Source organism: Hemiscyllium ocellatum, unplaced genomic scaffold (genome assembly GCF_020745735.1).
Source record: "Hemiscyllium ocellatum isolate sHemOce1 unplaced genomic scaffold, sHemOce1.pat.X.cur. scaffold_383_pat_ctg1, whole genome shotgun sequence".
Classification (NCBI taxonomy): Eukaryota; Metazoa; Chordata; class Chondrichthyes; order Orectolobiformes; family Hemiscylliidae; genus Hemiscyllium; species Hemiscyllium ocellatum.
This window is the reverse complement of record NW_026868677.1, coordinates 247,624-270,909: the sequence shown is the minus strand read 5'-3', so window position 1 is coordinate 270,909 and position 23,286 is coordinate 247,624. Positions and strand designations below refer to the sequence as shown.

Genomic DNA, 23,286 nt, shown 5'->3' with positions numbered 1-23,286 from the left:
CGACAGAGAGCCAGCTTGGATTTGATAGGCCTCTTTCTGTGCTCTACTGCATTTTATTTGGACTTGCTTAAATTGCTCTGGTCACCAAGTAAGTTGTCATTTAGGGAAATCTGCTCAGTGTTCCTACACAGCCCAATACAGGCTGTCCCTCCACAGCAGGAGATAATGTTTACTGCTTTATACTGGGTCCTTGAGGGGTGGGGGGGCTAACAGTGTGTGTAACAGTCTGCGAGCATTTATCTGAAATGGCAAAACACCAGTGCAGTCACACTAGGGACTGACTCTGGAAATGTGGGGAATGCCAGAAGGGAATTCTTTACCCATCCCATCCGGAAATGGGCCAAACCAGTCAGACTGGGGAGCTGTTCACCTGCTCTGTGCGTGTGGGGGGGAAGGGATTCACTCAGGCATCCATCCTGCTGAGACACCAGGGAATTTACTGATAGCCAAAGTTGAAGGATTTTTTTCTCTTTCTCACGCCAAGTAATGAACAATGGTTTTGGCAGCTCAAAGTTTTGCACACAGAGATCTTAGCTTTGGAAATGTTCACAACATTGTTGAACATGTACAGATTCACACTAGGTAGAGACTTTTATTTCCCTTTATTCATTCACAGGATGAGGGTGTGGCTGGCCCGGCAGCATTTCCTGCCCATCCCTAATTGCCCAGAGGGCAGGTAAGAGTCAACCACATTGCTGTGGGTCTGAGGTCACAATGTAGGCCAGACCAGGGAAGGATAGCAGCTTCCTTCCTGAAAGGGCATTACTGAACCAGATCGGTTTTTCTGAGAATCGATTAATGGTCATCATTAGACTCTAAATTCACAAGTTTTTTTTTATTGAATTCAAATTCCTCCATCTGCTGCAGCAGGCTTTGAATCCAGGTCTCCAGAACGCTATCTGGGGTTTATAGATTAACTGTCTCACGACAATACCACTCAGTCAATACTTCCCCACTTCGCTGTCCATCTGCACAGAGTGAACAGTGATTTTCTGGTTCATCAGAACTGGTTAATCACATGTAAGTTTGCTCAATGATTGCAGGAATTGGATGTTGATTGGCAATTGACATCCATCTCCGAACCATGTATTCTGGGGTTTGTTTCTGGTGATGATTGGAAGCACCATCAGTCTTGTTACCTTTGGGGATAAAAAGAGTTTCAATTAGCTTTCTGTTAAATGCATGGCTATCAATTCTATTTCACAACTCTCAGGCAGATTAGTTTCTTTTGAAGGGCTCTCCATCTCCCCAACCTCCTCCATCCTTACCCCCAAGAGTGCAATAATCTTATAGAGTCTCTTTATGACAATGAATGAGACAATCTGATCAGCTGCTTCTTTCCCTACTCCTATGTCAAATTGGATCTCAAACTCCCCTTGCTGCAGGTGTGATCCTGCATCATTGTACAGTGTTGCTCGTATTTCATGTCTTGGCCTATCAGTGTTCATGATACTGCATGTAGTATATGGGGCCAACAGTGTAAGAGTTTAGCTCTTTCCTTCCACCAACAGCAGTAGAATTGTACTCCAACAAAACTTACAGAATCATGGCCCATCATATCCCCCAATTTACCTCTTACCATCGAATCAGAGGATCACTCCTCGTTCAACTGAGAGAATTCAGGAGGGCATGCCAGTAACAGCAGCATGAACACCTAAAAATGAGGTGTTAACCTGATAAAGTTTCCAAAGAGGACTACTTGTGTGCCAAACAGCATAAGCGACAAGTGATAGACAGAGCGAAGCAATCCGGGAAACAACTGAACAGATCTAAGATCTGCAGTCCAGCCACACCCTGTTGTGAATGAAATCAGAGCACAGCTGGAGTTCTGAGGACAGTTTTCTTCAAGATATTAACAAACAAGAACATCAGACTGGATTAATTATCATAAAACTCAAGTCCTTTTGATATTCATATATTTACAATCAATGTTCAATTCACCAATGTAGCTGAAGGTAAAGACAATCTTGAAGTGATTGTAACAGTGGAGACATCTGAATACTTGATCAGCAAATTTAAGCCTGTTGTGTTTCGATAGTAATAATTTTAAAGAAATTTTAAAAAGTAAGGTGACTTGAGTATAATGGAAGAAATTGATTGGTGGGTAGCTGATAATGTTGTTTTAATCTGAAGTTAATTTAGGATTATTTAACAAATAAACACATGGTAGGGAATCCAAGACCCATGGAGTGCACACCCAGTTCCATGTGGGAAAACCAGGATTCTTTTTTGTGAGAGAAACAACCACAAGAACACGGAGGTGACATGGGAAATGTCAGGAACACTCGTTTGACTGCGGTTAAAGTACTGCACACACTTCTGATCCCCACATTCCAAGGTTGATGTGATCACACCAGAGAGGGTACAGAGGAGATTGATCAGAATGTTTCTACAATTGGAGAATTTCTGCTCTGAGGAAAGGTTGGATAGGCTGGGGATGATTTCCGAGGAGGATGAGCTGAGATATAATTGAAGTGATAAAATGCTGAGGAATCCAGATTGAGTGGATAGGAAGGAGCTATTCTCTAACAGAGAGGTCAGAAACTGGAGGATTTAGATTGAAACTAATTCTCTGAAAGAAGGGGAGGGGAGAATTCATTTCACTCGGAGATGGTGGGGAGCAGGAACTCACTGATGGGGTGGCAGAGGCAGTAACCAGCATCACATTAGAATAAAAGGACATGGATGTAACTGAGATGCTGGAGCAGGCAGGGCTGCGGACTAAAGTCTGCAGAATGTGATCATTGTGATTTATTTAACATTTCTCCAATTTGAGAATTTATGAACATCATCCGACCTGAATTCCAAATGTCACAATAAATTGATCAGAAAGTTACAGCACATATTGAGGCCACTTGGCCAATCCTGCATGTCTTGACTGCAATAGAATGACCCAGGCTTTACAGCATTCTGTACTCACCAATGAGAGCAACAATTTCAGACTGTGAACTCTGCCCTCTATGTTGTTATAATCTGTTTTTTCAATGTATTTCTTTGACAGCTGCTCACCTTGTTTCCTGGTTTCTTTCCCAGCCCTAACTCCATTCCCCATGGCCTTGAGGGACTACCATTTCTGCAATTTAATCTCTCCTGCCTTCCCCTGTGTGACACTGTCTTTTTGTTCTTGTCTCAACCCACCTTGCTCACAACCTGTTACATTTCTGATGATTCCCAGACCTCCGTGACTTCACTGCGCCCCGAGTCACTGGCCCGAATTTTGAATTCTCTTCCTCATGAGATAATCGGAAATCTTTCTGGCTGCAGCATCTCCCAGACTCTCTGGGCAATAAACAGCAATGTGACAATGAGCAGGGATCATCTGTTTTGATTTAATTGGGATTATAGCACTGCTGCTTCACAGCACCAGGTACAAGGTTGGAGTCCAGCCTTGGTCAACAGCCTATGTGGAGTTTGCACATTCTCCTTTGAGAGCCCCCTCCAGGTGCTCCGGTTTCCTCCCACAGTTCAAAAATTTGTGGGTGAGGTGGATCAGTTGTGTGAAATTGTCCACAGTGTCCAGGATTGTGCAGACTCCGTGGATCAGCCATGGGAAATGCAGTGTTACAAGGACGGAGTGCTCCAGGTGGGATGCTCTTTGAATGGTTGGTGGGGTTTGATGGGTCAATGCTCTCCTTCCACACTATCAGGATTCTATTCTATGATAGTGGATAAAGCAGGGCGTCCTTGGAGAAGGATCATGTGGTATGTATCAATGTTTCAATGTGTTTAGGTAGAGGTGGGCATCGCAGGGGATACAGTGCTTTATCTCCACCGCTGCCCCCTCACCCCCAACTCTACTTTGATTTGGTCCCTTCCCACTCTGTCACATGGAATGGTTTGCTTTGCCCGTAATGGGCTTTGTTTGTAAATATTCAATTGGTTACACGGGTGGTTTCCTGCTGGTGATTATATATTAACAAAACCCAAAATGGCGTAATGATGAACGAGGGAAGGTTGCTCAGCTGTGTGTGATAACACTTCTGGGTCGGAGAAATTTGTGGGGGCGGGGGGGAGGAGAACACTTCACAGCTCACAGAATGAGAATTGAAAAGCAGTTAAATCAAACCAAAGGTTCAGACAGGGATTAAATATTTCCCTGGAGTTTGAATAACTGGAAAGTGATGGTGTCCGGGAATAGACAGGATTTTGTTTTACAGGACGTTTGAAATTCTTAAAAACTTAAGTCCAGATAGTTTCATTTCTTTTCTTTTAGTTTTATTTATAGTGGAATAAATAGCTACAATATTTTTCAACCAAATTCACAAACCTTGTAAAAGACATATTTTTAAAAATCCACCAAACCATCCCTCACTGAAAACTGATGTGGAGGTGCAATCTCCTGCAGAATCCCTGCCCACACCTTCCGACCCAGGCTCCATGACTATATACATACCTGGGAGATAGTAGCGGGAGGCCATTCAGCCTTTCACTCCTGCTCCACCATTCAATGGGAAACAGCTGACCACCCAGCTCAGTCTCCTGTTCCTGCTGTGTTCCAATCCCCTTTCATGACTCTACCTCGAAGAACTATATCTAAGTCCTCCTTTGGCTTCACTGCCTTTTGTTCCAGTGATGTTGCGGTGTTACTGTGTGGGTGTAGGCAGGGGTAATGTGATGGTGCTGCCTCCTGGAGGATGCACTCAGCATCCCTCATCATCCTGCAGTAACATCAACTGGGTTTCAGCAACTAGAGATAGCAACCATTTCCAGGATATGGGCATCACTGGCTCAGCCAGCATTTATTCCCTATCTCCAGTTACCCTTGAGAAGATGGTAGTGAGCTGCTGTCTTGAACCATTCGCAGTCCATTTGGCATAGATAGACTGACAATGCTGGGAGGGAGAGTGTTGCAGGATTTTGGCAGAGTCATTCTCCATCTTTGGTTCTTTAAGCACTAGGCAACTTAATCACAATCTGCACATGATTTTGAGATTTCAGTCTGCAAATCTTCACCGTCTAGCACCCTGTATAAAGGAATATGTACAGATGAGAAATTCAGAGCAGACAATTCTAGTTTCTCTAGAATATCTTTTTTCCCTTTCTTCCCCCAAAGCTGTAACCCTCCAGCCCACTTACTCTCTCCCACCATTCTGGCTCTGCTACTCCTGAGTGTACACCCTCCCCATTCTCATGGAGTTGTTGATAAACAGATCCATGCCACCACTTCCCATCCCTGGTTGGACTCTGCAACCTTTCTGGGTTCACTTCCTTTCCCTTCAGTTACTGCAAGTCAATAATGTAACAGCAGAATGAAACAAAAGGAAACAGAAAGGGAGGTGGCAGATCCTGGACAGAAGAGGAACCTTCAGTCTGGGAGAATAGGTCAGAGCCTTCTTTGTTTCTCATTGGTCGGTTCCAGGGTTATGACTTTTGGGAATGTAACTTGGTCCCATGTGGGTGTGGTGACACTTTAACCCCCCAACAGACCAATGCTACAAGCAAATACGTTCCTCCTCCAGACAATCACTGTGTGAAATACTTTCCACTAGTTACACCAAAGCACATGCTCCAAAACCCACCCACATTCTGCACGTGTGCAGTGCCACGTTTCCCCACAGACGTTTGGTCCCTGCCTCGGAATTTGGGAGTTGCAGTCCTCATGCAGCCACTGGAGCCCTGTCTCTGGAACGTGAATGAAAAGTGTGGGATGGAGGATGTTGTGTATCGGATCCCCTTTCAGACACACGGGACATGTGGGCCGTCACTGGGATTTACTGAGACATCCGCTTAGACAACCGGATTTCTGACGTGAGGAACATAGATTCAGCCAACTGGAGAATTGGGAGGTTAATAAGGCGCAGTAGGTTTTAAGCAGAGGTGGCTCAGTGGCTAGCACTGCTGTCTCACAGCATCAGAGACCAGAGGTGACTGTGTGGAGTTTACCCATTCTCCCCATGTTTGCATGTTTTCGTGCAGTTCTCCAGTTTCCTCACACAGTCCAAAGATGTGCAGGTTAGGTGGATTGCCCATGCTAAATTGCTGAGTGTCCATGCACGTTAGCCATGGGAAATGCAATGTTACAGGGAACAAGTGGGTCTGAATGGGATGCTCATTATAGGGCTGGTGTGGACTCGATGGATGAATACTGTTTCTGCACTATAGGGACTCTATTCTATTCTCATGAAGAAGAATATACTTGTCTCAATGTGTTGTGAATCTATGGAATTCCCTGTTCAAAATGTGGTGGATGCCAGGACAATGAGCCAATTTGAAGAGATACAGATGTTGTATTTGCAATGAGATGAAGGGTGAGAGAGAGCAGGTGGGAACATCCAGCTGAGACCGAGGTGAGCTCAATCATCACCGTATTAAATGGTGGAGCTGGTTTGAAGGGCTGCATTGCCTCTCCTGTGCCCAGTGCTTATCTTCTTACGGTAATAACTGGAAAGCTGAATCCAAAAATCACTACCTTCACCAAAGGAGATTTTCGGAAAATGACAGATAGTCGGGTGGATTAGCATTCCAATCTTAGATAGTAAGGACGCGTGTAGGAGATAATGATTTTGCAATTTTAAACTGAGGGGAGACAGGGATTTATGGTTTTAGACTGCGTAGTACATTCGCAGCATCCAGAGTTTTGAGAATATCTATCCTGTATTTTATTACAAAGCCAAGGCCACAGATGGAAAGCTGGAAGATTAGATCCACTCCCAAGATCCAGTGCTTAAACAAAAGGAGACTACAATAGGATGAGGCAGGAGTTGGCTAACGTAGACTGGAAACAAAGACTTTATGGTGGGAAAGTTGACAGAGAGTGCGGGAATATCAAAGCAATTTTTTGAAATGCTCCGCAAAAGTATATATCAGGGAAAAGGAAGGACTGTAGGAAAAGGAGTCATCTGCCATGGGTGGCTCAGGAAATAAGAGAGTCTATCAAACTGAAATAGAATGCATACAAATTGCCAAAGTCCAAGGAGATTAGAAAAACTTTAAAGATCAACAGAAAGCTAGATGGGATTGGGAGAGAAAAGTGATGAGTAGCTATCCCCAGGGCCAGAATACCAGTTTACACTGCTCGAGGGGAACCTATCGTGTGGGGAACATATGGCCTCTGTAATTGCTGAAGCACTTCACTGTTACCATAGAGATAATCCTGATCAAGTTAAAAATCACAGCACACTCCAAAAGCTTGTACTTGCAAATAATCCTGTTGGACTATAACCTGGTGATGTGTGGTTTTTAAACTTTGTCCACCCCACCACCGGCTCCTCCACATCAGAATCCTGATAGACAGCCCCACTGAAACTGAAGCGCCTGTCAGATACTTTAGGGATCCATAGGGGCGTGGGGGGAGGGGTGTGTGATTTAACCATAAAGTGCTGAACTGAACTAGACTTTCTAACTGCCGTTGCCATGGAAATAATACTGAGAGACAGTCTCTATTCAAAGTCACAAGCCACAAAGTTATAAGAATGGGAGTGGCACATCGGACAGGCGGGGAGTTACCTGATGCTGCCTGGAGGTGTTTTGCATGTACACTCTCCACATCAATAAAGACACAAAGAAGACCTCTAAGTTCTGCGCCGAGTTATTCCTATCCAGCAGGGTTCAGGAATATGAGTACACAGCAGTCAGTCTCACAGTGGAGGATACAAAGAGCATGGCAGTAATTGATCAGGAGACGTAGGAAGGTGACGACCTCGATAATAACCATTATCGTGAAAGTGTTAGAGCTGGGCAAGTTAATGGAGCTAAAGGTAGACAAGTCTCATTGCCCTGACGGAATACATCCCAAGATACCAACAGGGTTAGGGGGAGAAATAGCAAATGCACTTAGAGTCATAGCATCCTGCAGCAGAGACAGGCCCTTTGGCCCAAACTGGCCCATGCCGACCAGAATGTCCATCCACACTAACCCCATTTCCCTGCACTTGGCCCATCTGCTTCTGACCCTTTCCTATCCATGTATTTGTTCCAAATGTCTTTTACCTGTTGTTGAGTGTTCCTGCCTGAACCACTTCCACTGGCAGCTCAGTCCATATATATACCACCCTCTGGGTAAAACAGTTGCCCCTCAGCTTCCCTTTGTTTTTTTCTCCTCTAACCTTCAACTGATCCAATCAAGCCGTCCAATCCTTGGGTTCCTGGGAAAAAGACTGACTGCATTCACCTTATCCATGCCTCTCATAGTCTTATACACTTCTAGAACAGTACCCCCTCAGTTTCCTCTGCTCTAAACAAAAAAATCCTCGCTTGTCTAACCTCTCCCTATAACTCAGACCCCTGAGCCCTGACAACATCCTTGTAAATTGTTCTGCACTTTTTACAGTTTAATAACTGAAACCTACATTACATTCCTCATATTTCCAGTATTGCCCCACGGCGCTGGAACCGACAACGCCCATGGATTACAATCCATGATCGAGAATGAACTCCTTTACAACAATCCCATTTCCATAGTATTTCCCATGGTGCAGGTATCCTTGTGTCTTTCTGGTTGCATGGTTAATTAAAGACTTGTCCTTCTACAAAGCAAAGTTGTGGCTTAATTGTTCCTGGGAGATGTGCCATGATTTTTCAAACTTTCAAAAACAAATTAAATCTCTCTCCACACTCACCATGCTGACATGGACTTGGCTGTGTCTCAGTACTTTTGCAGTCACACTGATTTGAAATATTGGCCCACGGACAGAATACACACCTTTCCTTCCACATGAAAAGGCCAATGATATTCAGATTGGCACGGATCAAGTAACTATCAAAACTGAACATGAAGTTCAATTTGAATTTCTCATCTGCAAATCCACCCTTTCAGTACCAGACAACAGAGCACACAAGTTACCACCGTTAATACAGGATGGAAATTCATAAGACAATTGTAGTACTAACCTGCAGTTTCCTTGTTCCCCCAAAGCTTTAAACCTCAGTCTCACAATTTCTCTCTTCTGTGAGCTGAAATCCAAACCAATTCCCCCACTCCTTTCCTCCATACCCTGTTCTCTCACACTCTCTCTTCGAATTCAGTTTCCTAGCTCCTGATGAGAACCATCCTGCACACTCTGGCCAAGACCCATCTTACTAAAATGAGCCAAATTAGAACTCTAATTGCAGCCCCATCCTTGTCCCTTTCCATAACAACCCTGAATCTTCACAGAAAAGTTCTGATAACTTTTTGCAAAACGCTGCACCACTGATAGTCTGATCACATGTCAGGATAGCAAGAAAAAGGCCATTCCCCTGGGTCCTGATCCCAGAGGGAGGAAGCTGCCAATGACAGATGAATCCCTCACAACCACAGCCTCCTTCCCAGGCACTGTGCATACTCCCACAATTGCCCAGCACTGTGCCCATACACTGGTCTCCACTCCTACAGTACGTGCTCCTGATCATACAGGAGCCTGGGTGATTGACAGCAGCTGCTGCCCAATATATCAGAATCCCTACAGTATGGAAACTGGCCCTTCGGCCAAACAAGTCCATAATGACCCTCCAAACAGTAACTTATACAGACCCATGCCCTCTAACTAATATAATGGGCAATTTAGAATGGCCAGTTCAGCCATCCTGCACATCTTTGGATTGTGGGCAGAAACCGGAGCATTCGGAGGAAACCCGCTCAGACACGGGAAGAATGCACAAACTCAGGTTTTGGCCGGAATCGAACCAGAGTACTTGGTGCTGTGAGGCAGCAGTGCTAACCACTGAGCCATCTCTATGGACAGGAAGGGGCGGGGCTGGAGAACTATGGTAATGGGATTGTAAACAATGAATGAATGTGGAGGACACTGGGGGATGGACAGGTCAGTGAGGGACAGGAGCAGTGCAGCAGCAGGAGGGAATCCTGGACAAACTGAGCAATGGGAGAGTCTGACAGGAGATAAACTACAGGAAGGTTCTGTTTAGAGGCTCAGGCAGGGACAGCTGGGAGGCAGTATGGCTTGGTGGCTTGGGCACGTTTACTAATCAGCCTCTTCAAAGATGCTGTTACTCAACTCTGAGCCTGATCCTCCTAGTCCAGAGGTAAGGACACTTACACTATTTCCTGGTGGGCAAGGGATACAGGGACTGCTTTTCAAAAGGAACTTACCTGGGTTGCTGACATTAACAAGACTCAATACACAGTCACTGACAAAATGATGGTGTACTTGAACTTCATCCAGAATATTAACACCTATAACTGGGCAACGCAGACCCCAATGTACAGAGTTAAATCCTGGATATTAATAACAGCTGTGTTCATGGGAAATGATACTTCATGATTTTGATTCAGTTTTTTTGAAGAAGTAACAAAGAGGATTGCTGAGGTCAGAGCATGGACATGATCTACATGAACTTCAGTAAGGCATTCGACAAGGTTCCTCATGGGAGACTGGTCAGCAAGGCTAGATCGTATGGAGTACAGAACTGGCTCGAACGTAGAAGGCAGCGGGTGCTTTTCAGGCTGGAGGCCTGAGACCAGTGGAGTGTCACAAGGATCGGTGCTGGATCCACTACTTTTCGCCATTTATATCAATGATTTGGATGTGAACATAAGAGGTATTGTTAGTAAGTTTGCAGATGACACCAAAATGGGAGGTGTAGTAGACAGTGAAAAAGATTACCTCCGGGTACAAGAGGATCTGGATCAGATGGGTGAATGGGCTGAGGAGTTCAATTTAGAAAAATGTGAGCTGCTGCATTTTGGAAAAGCAAACTTTAGCAGGACGTATACAGTTAATAGTAAGTTCCTGGGGAGTGCTGCTAAACAAAGAGACCTTGGAGTGCAGGCTCATACTTCCTTGAAAGTAGAGTAGCAAGTAGATAGATTAGTGAAGAAGGCAGTTTGTCTGCTAGCCTTTATTGGTCAGAGCATTGAGTATAGGGGTTGGGAGGTCATATTGCGGCTGTACAGGACATTGATTCGGTAACTTTTGTAACATTCCATGCAATTCTGGTCTCCTTCCGATCACATGGATGTTCTCAAACTTGAAATGGGTCAGAACAGAATTATAGGATTTTGCCAGGGTTGGATAGGCTGTTTTCCTTGGAGCATCAGAGGCTGAACGGTGACCTGAAAGAGACTTTTAAAATCAGGCCGGGCATGGATAGGGTAAATAGAGAAGATATTTTCCCTCCAGAGGGGGAGTACAGAACTAGGGGACTGGGAGGGGGTGGGCGGAGGAACAGAGAGGGTAGGTGGATCGAGACTGGTGGGACAGAAATGGGTGAGGACAGAAAGTAGGATTAGAGAGGAGGGGAACAGAGGGGGCGACTGACGGTTGGGGGGAGGGGGGTAACCGACAGAGAGGGGGAGCAGACCGAGGGGGTGCAACTGACATAGGGAGGGGGGGAAATGATGGGTGTGCAACCGACGGGGGAGTGACTGACAGAGAGGGGGAAAGACTGAGGGCGCGACAGACCGACAGATGGGGGGACAGAACGATGGGTGGCGGCGACAGGGGTGGTGGTGACCAACAAAGGGCTGGCGAGAGAGAGGGGGTAACAGACAGAGTGGGAGGAGACGGGGGAACACAGAGGGGGAAGATGGAGACTTATTTTATAGATCGACAACTCAACCCTGTCCCTGTTTTCTCCTCCTCAGCTTAATTCCGCCTGAAGGTCACAGAACAACTGCATAGTTTCTGGAAAGTAGAGTTTCAGGCAGATCAGGTGCTGAACGTGGCATTTGGAACATGCTGATCAATAAATGGACTCTGGTTCGATTCCACTGTCTGTGTGGTGTTTGCACATTCTTCCTGTGTGTCTGCGTGGACTTCCTCTGGGTGGTCTTAATTTCCTGCCACAATTTCAAAGACACGCAGGTTAGGTGGATTAGCTTTGGGTAATGGTAGGTTACAGAGTTAGGGTGGAATGCTGTTGCGATGGTTGGTATGGTCTCATGGGCCGAATGGCTTGCTTCCACATTGTAGGGATTCTGTCACTGAGCATAGGGATTAGGAGGTCACGTTGTGGCTGAGTAGGGTATTGGTGAGGCCAGTTTTAGAATACTGCATTCAATTGTAGTCTCCCCGATTTCAGAAAGATGTTATCAGAATAGGAGTCAACCTCTTAATAGCAAGTCCTTGGGAAGTGTTGACAAACAAACAGACCGTGCAGTGTAGGATGATAGTTCCTTGAAAGTGTGGTTGAGGTAGACAGGTCAGTGAAGATGGTGTGCAGTATGCTAGCTGTTTTTGGGCAGTGCATTGAGTATAGGAGCTGGGAGATCATGTTTCGGTTGCACAGTTTATTTGCTTGGCCACTTTTGAAATGAAAATGTGTTGCTGGTTAAAACGCAGCAGGTCAGGCAGCATCCAAGGAGCAGGAAATTCGACGTTTCGGGCATAAGCCCTTCCTCAGGAACCAGCTTTAACCAGCAACACATTTTCAGTTCTGATCTCCAGCATCTGCAGACCTCACTTTTTACACTTTTGACACTTTTGAAATGCCCAGACTGCTTTCAATTCCAGTCTCCCTGCTATAGGAAAGATGCTGGGAAATTGCAAGAGTTCAGAAAAGTTTTACTAGGGTATTGCCAGTATTCGAACATTTGAACCATAGGGAGAGGTTGAATAGGCTGAGGCTATTTCCCTGCAGCACTGGACACTTTAGGTGGATTTATCGAACTTCATAAAATTATGAGGAGCAGTGATCGGGTGAATAGTCATGGTTTCTTTCTTTCCCAGGGCAGGGGAGTCCAAACGAATAATGTGAAGTTTTTTCCAAGGTGGAAATGACAAATTCTGGAGGAGAGGGGGAAAGTTTAAAGGATATGAAAACTGTAACAACTGCAGATTCTGTAAACCAGGAAGAGAAACAGAAGTTTCTGGAAAAGCTCAGCAGGTCTAGCAGCATCTGTGAAAAGAAATTAGAGTTAACGTATCTGAGGAAGGGTGACCAGACCCGAAACTTTAACTGATTTTTCTTCCCAGATGCTGCATTACCTGCTGAGCATTTCCAACAACATCTGTGCAAGTTTAAAGGGAGTTGTGTCAGACAAGTGTCTTGTGCAGATGTTGATAAGTGACTAGAATGTATTCTCCTGGGAGATGGGAAAAGCAGAAACAAACACAATTTAAGAGGCATTCGGACAGACACATAAGCAGGCATAGGTTATCAGGGATATGGATCATGTTACAGGCAGATGGAATTAGTTTGGGATGGCATTATGATCTGCACAGATACGGTGGGCTGATTACTCTGGTGCTGTAACTGTTATGCTTTCCGGGGGTAGAATGGTTTTTGAAGAAGTAACAAAAATGATTGTTGAGGGCAGACTGGTCGACATGATCAACGTGGACTTTAGTAAGGCATTCGGCAAGCTTTCTCATGGAGACTGGCCAGCAAGGTTAGGTCTCATGGAATAAAGCGGAAACCAGCTATTTGAGTACAGAACTGGCTCAAAAGTAGAAGACAGAGAGTGGTGGTGGAGGGATGCTTTTCAGACTGGAGGCCTGTGGAGTGTCACAAGGATTGGTGCTGTATCTACTATTTTCCGTCATTTATATCAATGATTTGAATGTAAACACAGGAGGTATTAGTAATTTTGCAGATGACGCCAAAATTGGAGGTTTAGTGGACAGTGAAAAAGATGACCAAGGCTGCAATGTTTCCTGCAGGTGTCACCATTTCAGATACTGCCCAACCTGCTGGGGATCTCCAGCACTTCTTGGTTTGGATGCAGGTTTCCACCATTTTGCTGAAGCACTTGGAGACAGAGAGCTGTACAGCTCCAGATTTTGTTGACTGATTCCTGGGATGTCAGGACTGATGGATGAAGAGGGACTCAATCCTCGTTTAATCCTCCTTTCCTTTGGTTTTCGGAGCCGCTGACTACATCACTAATATTCTACCTCCCACTCCCTGTTCTGAACCTGACCCATCTAACCTGACACTTTAGCTCCCATCCCCCTGCCAGACTAGTTAATACCTCACCAATGGAACTGGCAATAGCCCCCACCAGGAGATTTCTCCCAGCCCTGCCCAAGGGTAACCGGTCAGGCTGGTACAGGTCCCACCCAACCCAGAAACGCTCACAATGCAGAAAGAACCTAAACCCTTCTCTGGTACACCATTTCTCAAAGCACACATCCAGCTGATCTACCCTCATATTCCTGCTCTCACTAGCACATGGCACTGGGAGCAAGTCTGACATCATTTCATTTCAGGAGCTGCATTATAATGTGTCCCTGCTCTCCCAATATCCAGCTTTCAAACACTCATCCCTTTGTTTCATGCTGTCGTTGGTATTGATGTGTTCTCCAACCACGGGCTGTTTACCCTCCAGCTCCAGAATATCCTGTAGCTGCACCATGATATCGCGGATCCTATCATCAGGGAGATAACATACCATCCTGGATTCATGGCTGTGGCCATAGAAGTGCCTGTCTGTATCACTGACTATTGAATCCCCTGTCACTATCTTTCTTCCCGTTTTGGGCAGCAGAGCTATCTACGGTGTCATGAACCTGGCTGTTGCTGATTGCCTCTGAGACCAACACATACGCACACACCCACACGAATCCCAAGCGGTATACAGTATCTGTTTGGGAAGGGAATAACCACTGGGAACTCCTGCACTTCCTTCCTGAGCCTTTTACTTGATCTGATGGCCCCCCATTCCCTTTCTGCCTGTGTAACCCTCACCTGCAGTGTGACTAACTCACTGAACATGCTGTCCATAACATTCTCAGTATTGCAGATGCTCCACAGTAAGTCCACTCACAGCTCCAGGTCTGAAAAGCAGTTTCCCAGTAGCTGCTGATGGGCACATTTCCTGCACACATAGCCCATCAGGGACACTGGAAACATCCCTAATTTTCCCACATTGTACAAGAGGAGCACACCATGGGTCTGAGGTCTCCGGTCACACAGGCTCTCTAGATTCAGCTAGTTACTCCCATTTAGAGAATTTAAATGAGCGAGCAATCTTCCTACCCTTCAAACATTGTAATCAAAATCCCGTATTCTTTACTTAAGTTGATACGTTATACCTTAAAAACTGTTACAAAATTTCCACAGGTATCGCTTACAAACTGGCTGTTCCCTTTGGGACCATGTGAATTTCTGAATGGGCTGAAACAAAACGGAGTTTCAGCTTCACCTTCTCCCTGTTTACACCCAACTCCAAAACACTCATTGAGCCAAGCAGCCCTCACAGTGCAGCCCTGTCATTTTCATTGTCTGCTCACACCTACACTGCCCTCAGCCTTCTGTACTGTTCCAATACATCTCAATGGGAGCTCAGGAAAAGAATCTCATCTTTCAATTCAATCCTTTGTAGCCCCAGAGTCAACATGGACCTCAGCAGTTTCTGGGTGAACAGACAGTTGTTAGAATCTGGAACATTCCACCTAAAACGGTACTGGAATTTGTGTTTATAAGGAGCTGCAGGGAATTGAAAATAAGGAGTTTACAGGTTAGCATCATGAAGTGGGTGATTGGGACTAAATCTGACAGTCCCTATAAAGAGACGAAGTGCAACCTGGACAAATCTGTGCTCTCTCTCAGACAAAAACAGACCGAGCTTCCAGCTGCCTGCCATTTTAACACACGAGCCTGTTCCCTGGCCAACATCTGTCTCATTCTTAATGCAGTGTTCCAGGGAAGCTTGATGCAGAACACTCCAGAACATACCAAATGGCCCTGTATTTCAAGGACAGCAATTTCCCCTCCCATGAGGTCAACAATACCCTTCAGTGTATCTCCACCACTTCCTGCACCTCTGCTCTTGAACCCCACCCCTCCAACCGCAGCAAGGATAGAACCCCCAAGTCCCCGCTTTTCAGCCAGATACAACACATCATCCTCTGCCATTTCCACCACCGACAATCAGACCCCACCAACAGAGATATCTTTCCCTCCACACCCCTTTCAGCATTCCTCAGAGACCATTCCCTGTGACTTCCGCATTAGATCCATGCTCCCCACCAACCCATCCTCCACTCCCAACACCTTTGCCTGCCATTGCAAGAGGTGTGAAACCTGTGCCCACACCTTCCCCTCACCTCCATCCAAGACACCAGAGGTCCCTTCCACATCCAGCAGAGATTTTCCTGTACATTGAATAACCTCATCTATTGTGTTCATTGCTCTCTACAATGGGGAGACAGGACGCCAACTTGCAGAATGTTTCAGGGAACCTTTCTGGGAGACGTGCACCAATCAACCCCACTGTCCTGTGGTCAACCATTTCTACAACCCACCCTCTCACTCTGCCAAGGACATGCATGTCCTGGGCCACCTCCACCACAAAATCCTAGCTACATGACTCCTGGAGCAAGAATACCTCATCTTCTACCTTGGGACCCTTTAAGTACAGAATCAATGTTTCATCATTTCCCCTCCCCCCACCATATCCCAGATCCAGCCCTCCAACTCAGCACCACCCTCTTGAACAGTCCCACCTGTCCATCTTCCTTCTTAATTACCCACTCCACCCTCTCACCATTACCCTCCACCAGCATCTTCCTGTCGCCTTCCCAACTACCTTCTCGCCAGCCCCACACACACATCCTATTATCTGTCAACCCTCTTTCCCACTCAGAATCCTGCTGAAGGGCTCAGGCCCAATATGTCAATTCTCCTGCTCCTTGGATACTGTCTGACCGGCTGTACTTCTCCTGCGCCAAACTTTAACGTAAGCTGGAAGAACAAACCTCATTTTGTACTTGGAGGACCCTTCAGGCCTCTGACCTTAAAACTGAATTCATTAATTTTAGGTCCTAAGTCTCCCACGTCCTTGCGCCCTAGTGCCCCACCCCACACACCAGGCCTTGTTATTACATAGCCTGCCATTACACATTACCTATGGTTAGTCACTAACAGTCTCCATTAACATCTATTCACTCTCCCCCAGCCAGATCATTATTCATTCCTTTGTCCAATTGCTGCTATATCTCTTTTTGGACTATATCACCACCTATCATTTACTCCTTAACCCCTACCTTCTGCATATAAACTGACATTTTTTCTCAGTGACATCAGTTCTGAGGAAGGGTCAGCGGATCCAAAATGTTAACTCTGATTTCTCTTCACAGGTGCTGCCAGACCTGCTGAGCTTTTCCAGTATATTCTGGTTGTTGTTTCTGATTTAAGCATCCACAGTTCTTTTGGTTTTCATTTACTGGGAGTTTCTAATTCAGGTCTAGCAGCCTACATCATGAGTTTATAAACCCTCCCAGTCCACACTAACTCCATTTCTCTCCCACTCCCTTCACACTCACTGGGTCTCTTCCCAACCCCTGCCCAGTGACACTGCACCTGCACAGCTCATGGTCACATGCTGGCCTATTGGCAACACCCCTCATTCACTCCCATTGGCTGGAGGATTACATCTAGTCTCCTATTGGTCTGAAGCTGCCGTCAATCAGCCAGGCCCCATTGTGACATGAGTGGTGGGATCCTCCCAGGAGTGTGGGAGGCTGAGGGGTAACCTCATAGAGAGGTTTATAAAATCATGGGAGGCATTGATGAGATAAATAGACAAGGTCTTTTCCCTGGGGTGGGGGAGTCCAGAACTAGAGAGCATAGGTTTAAGGTGAGAGGGGAAAGATATAAAAGGGACCCAAGAGACTACTTTTTTCATGTAGAGGTGGTGCGTGTATGGAAGCTACTGTCAGGGGAAGTGGTGGCAGCTAGTACAGTTACACCATTTGAAAGGCATCTGGATGTGTATGAATAGGAAGTGTGTAGAGGCATATGAGCCAACTGCTGCCATATCGTACTAGATTAGGATAGGATATCTGGTCGGCACGGACGAGTTCGACTGAAGGGTCTGTTTCCGTGCTGTATATGTCTGTGGCTCTGCCCTGGGATGAGCTTCATCATTCACAGTGAATGGGGCAGTATCACAGAGCACAGGGGTTGGGGGCTATTCAGCCCATTGCGGCTATACTCTCTCCCTCTCGACATGCTGCCAATCTGCCCTTCCTCCCCTCCCATTTACCCGTAGCACTCCAAATTTATCCTCAAATAGTTAAATTCCGAGATGTACAGCACAGAAACAGACCATTCAATCCAACTCATCCATGCCACCCATTTATCCCAAATTAATCTTGTCCCATTTGCCAGCACTTTGCCCATATCCTTCTAAACTTTTCTTAATCACGTACCCAGTCAGATGCCTTTCAAATGTTGTAATTGTACCAGCCTCCACACTTCCTCTGGCAGCTCATTCCATATTCAGCTTGAAAACATTGCCCCTAAGATCCCTTTAAAATCTCTTGCCTCACACCTTAGGCTTGTGCCCTCTAGTTTTGTACTCACTTAACCTTGGGAAAAGACCCTGGTTGTTCACCCTATCCATGTCCTTCACGATTTTATGTACCTCGAAGGTCATCTCTCAGCATCCGATGCTCCAGGGAAAACAGCCCCAGCCTATTCAGCCTCTCCCTATAGCTCAAATCCTCAACCCTGGCAACACTTCTGCACATCTTTTCAGAATCCTTTCATGTTCTGTAATATCACTCCTACAGCAGGGAGACCAGGACTGAAAGCAGAATTCCAGATGTGGCTGAATCAATGTCCTGTGGAGCTGCAAAACAATGTCCCAACTCCAATACTCAATGCACTGACCAAGTACACCAAACGCCTCCTTCACTACCCTGCCTATCCATGATTCCACTTTCAAAGAACTATCAACCTGCACGACAAGGTCTCTTTGTTCAACAACACTCCCCAGGACCTTCCCATTAAATGTATAAGTCCTGCCCTGATTTGTTTTTTCAAAATGCAGCACCTCACATTTATCTGAATTCACTCCACCTGCCACTCCCCAGCCCATTTGATTGAAGTCCCATTGTACTCTGAGGTAACCTTCTTCCCGATCCACTTCCTCCCGATCCAATTTGGTGTCTATGTAAAGTCACGAACCATAGGAATCATTGATATAAATGATGAAAAGCAGTGAACCCTGCACCGATCCTTACACCATATTGCTCATCACAGGCTTCCAGTCCGAAAGGCAACCCTTCACCACTACCCTCTGTCTCCAACCTTACAGCCAATTTTATATCCAAATAGCTAGTTCTTCCACCTTGAATGTCTTTCTGAAGTCCAAGTTAGTGATTTCCATACACAAAGCCATGCTGACTGTCCCTAATCATTTCTTACCTTTCCAATTACATCTAAATCCTATCCCTGAGAAGCCCTTCCAACAACTTACCTGACTCCAGGCTCACCAGTGTATTGTTCCCTGACTTTTCCTCATCACCTTTCTCAAATAATGGCGCCAGTCTTCCAGCACCTCGGTGATACAAATATCTCAGCGAGGGACCCAACTATCACTTCCCTAGCTTCCCACAAAGTTCTGGGATTCACCTGATCATGTATCAGGGATTTATCAATCTTGATGCATTATACAAGTTCCAGTGCCTCATAACTTATATGGACACTTGTCAAGTTATCCCTATTTATTTCTCCAAACTCTCTCACTTCCATATCCTCCTTCAGTAAAAGCGGACATGAAATACGCAGATAGTATCTCTCCTGCCTCCTGCAGATCCATAGACAATTTTGTTGATCTTTGAGGGTCGCTATTCTCTGCCTGGTTACTCTTTTGTCCTTAGTGTATTTCTAGAATCTCTTTGGATTTTCCCCAAACCCATTTCACAAAGCTCTCTCGTCCCCTTTTTGCCCTCTTAGTTTCCCTCGAGTATACTCCTACTGCCCCTATATACCTCTAGGTATTCACACAAACCCAGCTGTCTGGACTTGCCATATCCCTCCTTCATTTTCTTGACCAGAGCCACAATTCCTCTTGACAGCAGCATTCCTTACACCTCCCAGCCTCGGCCTTAACAGGAACATACTGTCTATATACTCATTGTCGCAGGCCTATGGGGGCAATGGCAGATGAAGACAGAGAAACAATCAATCAATCATTCTCAGTAAAGAGGCAGTGCTGGGAAAGATACCAGCCGAAAGGTAGATGGGTCTCCTGGCTGTGATGGAATGCATCCCCGGGGACTGTAAGGAATGGCAGCGGGTAAATAGCAAATACACTCGTGATAATTCACTAAAATTTGCTGACTCTGGGACGGTTCTAACAGATTGGAAAGCTGCAAATGTGATGCCAATATTTTAAAATGGACGTGTCAGCATAGCTTCTGTAGTGGGGGAAATGTCCGATCTCTCAAGAAAGAAATAGTGAGCTATGTGGATAGAAATTGTCTCATCGAGCAGACACAGCATGGATTCATGAAAAGTGGACGACATTAAGATGAGTGGTAGAGCAATGTGTGCAGAGGCCACTGTCAGTCTGCACAGGGATACAGAGGTTAATTGAGTGGTTAAGGGTCTGGCAGATGGAGGACAATGTTGGGATATGTGAGGTCATCCATTTGGGTCGGACTAACAGCAAACTGGATGATGAAATGGTGAAAACATGCAGCAGGCTGCTGTGCAGAGGGAGCTGGGTGTCCTTGTGCATGAATCACAGGAAGCTGGTTTGCAGGAACAGCAGGTAATTAAGGCAGTGAAGGGAATATTGTCCTCCATTGCCAGAGGGATGGTTATGCTGCAGCTGTACAGGGGGCTGGGGAGGCCACACCTGGAGTACTGTGTACAGGTTTTCGTCCCCTACTTCAGGAAGGATGTAATGGCGCTGGAGGGGGTGCAGAGCAGGGTCACTAGTTTGAGTCTGGAGTTGAAAGGGTTGCCTTCTGAGCAGAGATTGACAAAACTGGCATGATCCTCATTGGAATTTAGAGTAATGGGAGATTGTGTAGGAAAAATATAAAATTATGAAAGGAGTAGATAAGATAGAAGCAGGGAGGTCATTTCCACTGTGGACTGGACAAACTATGGTGCACAGCGACAAAATAAGGCGGTATCAGATTTAGGACTGAGTTCAGGAGAAACTTCTTCAGCTAAAGGGTTGTGAATCTGTGGAATTCCCAGCTGATTGAAACAGTTGAGACTTTCATCTTGAATGTCTTTAGGTCAAAATGTAGATTTACGAACAGGAAAGGAAATAAAGGTTATGGGAGAGAGCAGTAAAGTGGAGCTGAGATCAGCCCTGATCTTATTGAATGGCAGAGCAGGCTGGAGGGGCCAGATGGCCTCCTCCTGCTCCTATTCCTTATGTTACGTTCCCACTTTTCAGCCGTCCCTTTACCTGGGAATAGCAAAGAAGTATTGAAAGATTTTATCTTGTTCAATCACAATGCACCTTTATCCAATTTAGAACAGCAACTTTTAGATCTGGTCTATTCTTTTTTGGAACTCTTTTAAAACTATTATAATTATCAGAGAATCCAGACAGTGGGGAAGCAGGTCATTCAGCCCATCACATCCGCACTGACCCTCAGAGACTCCCATCCTACCCATGTAATGCTGCCTTTCCCATGGATAATCCACCTAACCTGCACATCCCTGAACACTGTGGGTAATTCAGCCTGGATAATCCACCCAACCTGCACATCCCTGAACACTGTGGGTAATTCAGCCTGGATAATCCACCTAACCTGCACATCTTTACATAGTGGGAGGAAACCAGAGCAATCAGATGAAACACAAGCAGATATTAACAATAAGGTGATCAATCCTTTCTTATTTCCCAGTTCCGTCCAAATAATTTCACTGAACTTACTCCCATGAATATCGTCCCCAAGCACAACTCTAATGCTATCCCTAACCAAAAACACCACTCGTCCTCCTCTCTTGTCCCCCTTTCTATCCTTCCTATAGCATCTATACCCTGGAACATACAGCTGCCAGTCACATCCATCCCTGAGTCATATTTCTATAATACCGATGATATCCCAGTCCCATGTTCAAACCATAACGTGAGCTCATCTGCCTTCCCTGTCAGGCCTCTTGCATTGAAGTAAATGCAGTGTAACTGCTCGGTTCCACCGCGTTCTGCCTTGACTGTTTGACTTATGAACTGTACCAGCCTCAGGGTTACCTCCTTTCTCACTATCTCTTTGGGTTTACCCCCACTCCCTCACTGGTTTAATGCCTCCCGAGTAGCACTAGCAAATCTCCCTGCCTGGATATTAGTCACCTTCCAATTCAGGGACAATCCATCCTTCTTATTCAAGTCACTTCTACTCCAGAGGAGAATTCAATGACCAAAAGATGTGAACCCTTCTGCACTACACCAGATCTTTAGCCAATCATTCATCTCCTCCATCCTGCTATTCCTACTCTCACTAGCATGTAGCATTGGGAGTAATTCAGATATTACGACCGAGTATCTACTTTTTTATATTCCAGGCTAATTTGCTATATTCTCTCATCAGGACCTATCTTTTTATCTTCCTGTGTCATTGGTACCAATGTCCAATGACCTCCCACTGGTTATTCTACCCTTTAAAGAATATTCTGCCACCAATCTTTTCTGAACCTTTCAAGTTCCACAACATCCTTCTGATAGGTGGAGAACAGAATTGCACTCAATATTGTAAGAGTGGCCAAACCAATGTCCTGTACAGCCACAACATGACTGCCCAACTCCTGTACTCACTGCTCTGACCAATAATATCATACCAATCACCTTCACTATCCTATCCACCTGCGACTCTACTTTCAAGGAATTATGAACCTGCACTGTAAGGAAACTTTGCTCAGTAACACTCCCTCGGACCTGACCATTAAGTCTATCAGTCCTGCTAGGCTTTGCTTTTCCAAAAAGCAGCACCTCACATTTATCTAAATTAAACTCCATCTGCCACTCCTCAGCCCATTTCCCCATCTGATCAAGATCCCATTGAAACCTGAGGTACCCTTCTTCACTGCCCACTACACCTCCAATTTTGGTGTCACCTGGAAATTTACTAACAATACCTCCTATGTTCACATCCAAATCATTTATGAAAATGATGAGAAGTAGTGGACCCAGCACCGACCCTTGTGGCACTCCAGTGGTCACAGGCCTCCAGTCCGAAAAACAACCTTCTACCACCACCCTCTGTCTTCTACCTTTGAGGCAGTTCTATATTCCAAATGGCTAGTTCTCCTGGTATGGTGAGATCTCATCTTGCTAACTAGTCTTCCATGGCGAACCTTGTCGAACGCCTTACTGAAGTCCATATAGATCCCATCTACCGCTCTGCCCTCAAAAATCCACTTTCTTACTTCTTCATAAAACAGCTCAGTCAAGTAAGTGACATGATTTCCCGCACACAAAGCCATGCTGACTATCCCTAATCAGTCCTTGCTTTTCCAAATACATGCAAATCCAGTCCCTCAGGGTTCCCTCCAACAACTTGTCTGGCACCAACATCAGGCTCACAGGTCTGTAGTTCCCGGGCTTGTCCAAACCGCCTTCATTAAACAGCATCATCATATTAACCAACCCCCAGTCTTCTGGCACCTCAGCTGTGACTATCGCTGATACAAAAATCTCAGCAAGGGGCCCAG

General features: G+C 45.6%; 1 long non-coding RNA gene across 4 annotated transcripts in view; it reads right to left on the bottom strand.

Moving 5' to 3' along the window:
- Window positions 1–4,790: 4,790 nt before the first annotated feature.
- Window positions 4,791–23,286, bottom strand: part of LOC132813549 (uncharacterized) — a 37,865-nt gene continuing 19,369 nt past the window's right edge. For 3 of the 4 annotated variants that reach the window (XR_009644101.1, XR_009644100.1, XR_009644099.1), the window contains one exon: window positions 4,791–4,964. This is a non-coding gene — a long non-coding RNA (uncharacterized LOC132813549). Of the gene's footprint in view, window positions 4,965–10,936; window positions 10,991–23,286 lie in introns of those variants that run through there. The other variant, XR_009644102.1, reaches the window with a different exon arrangement.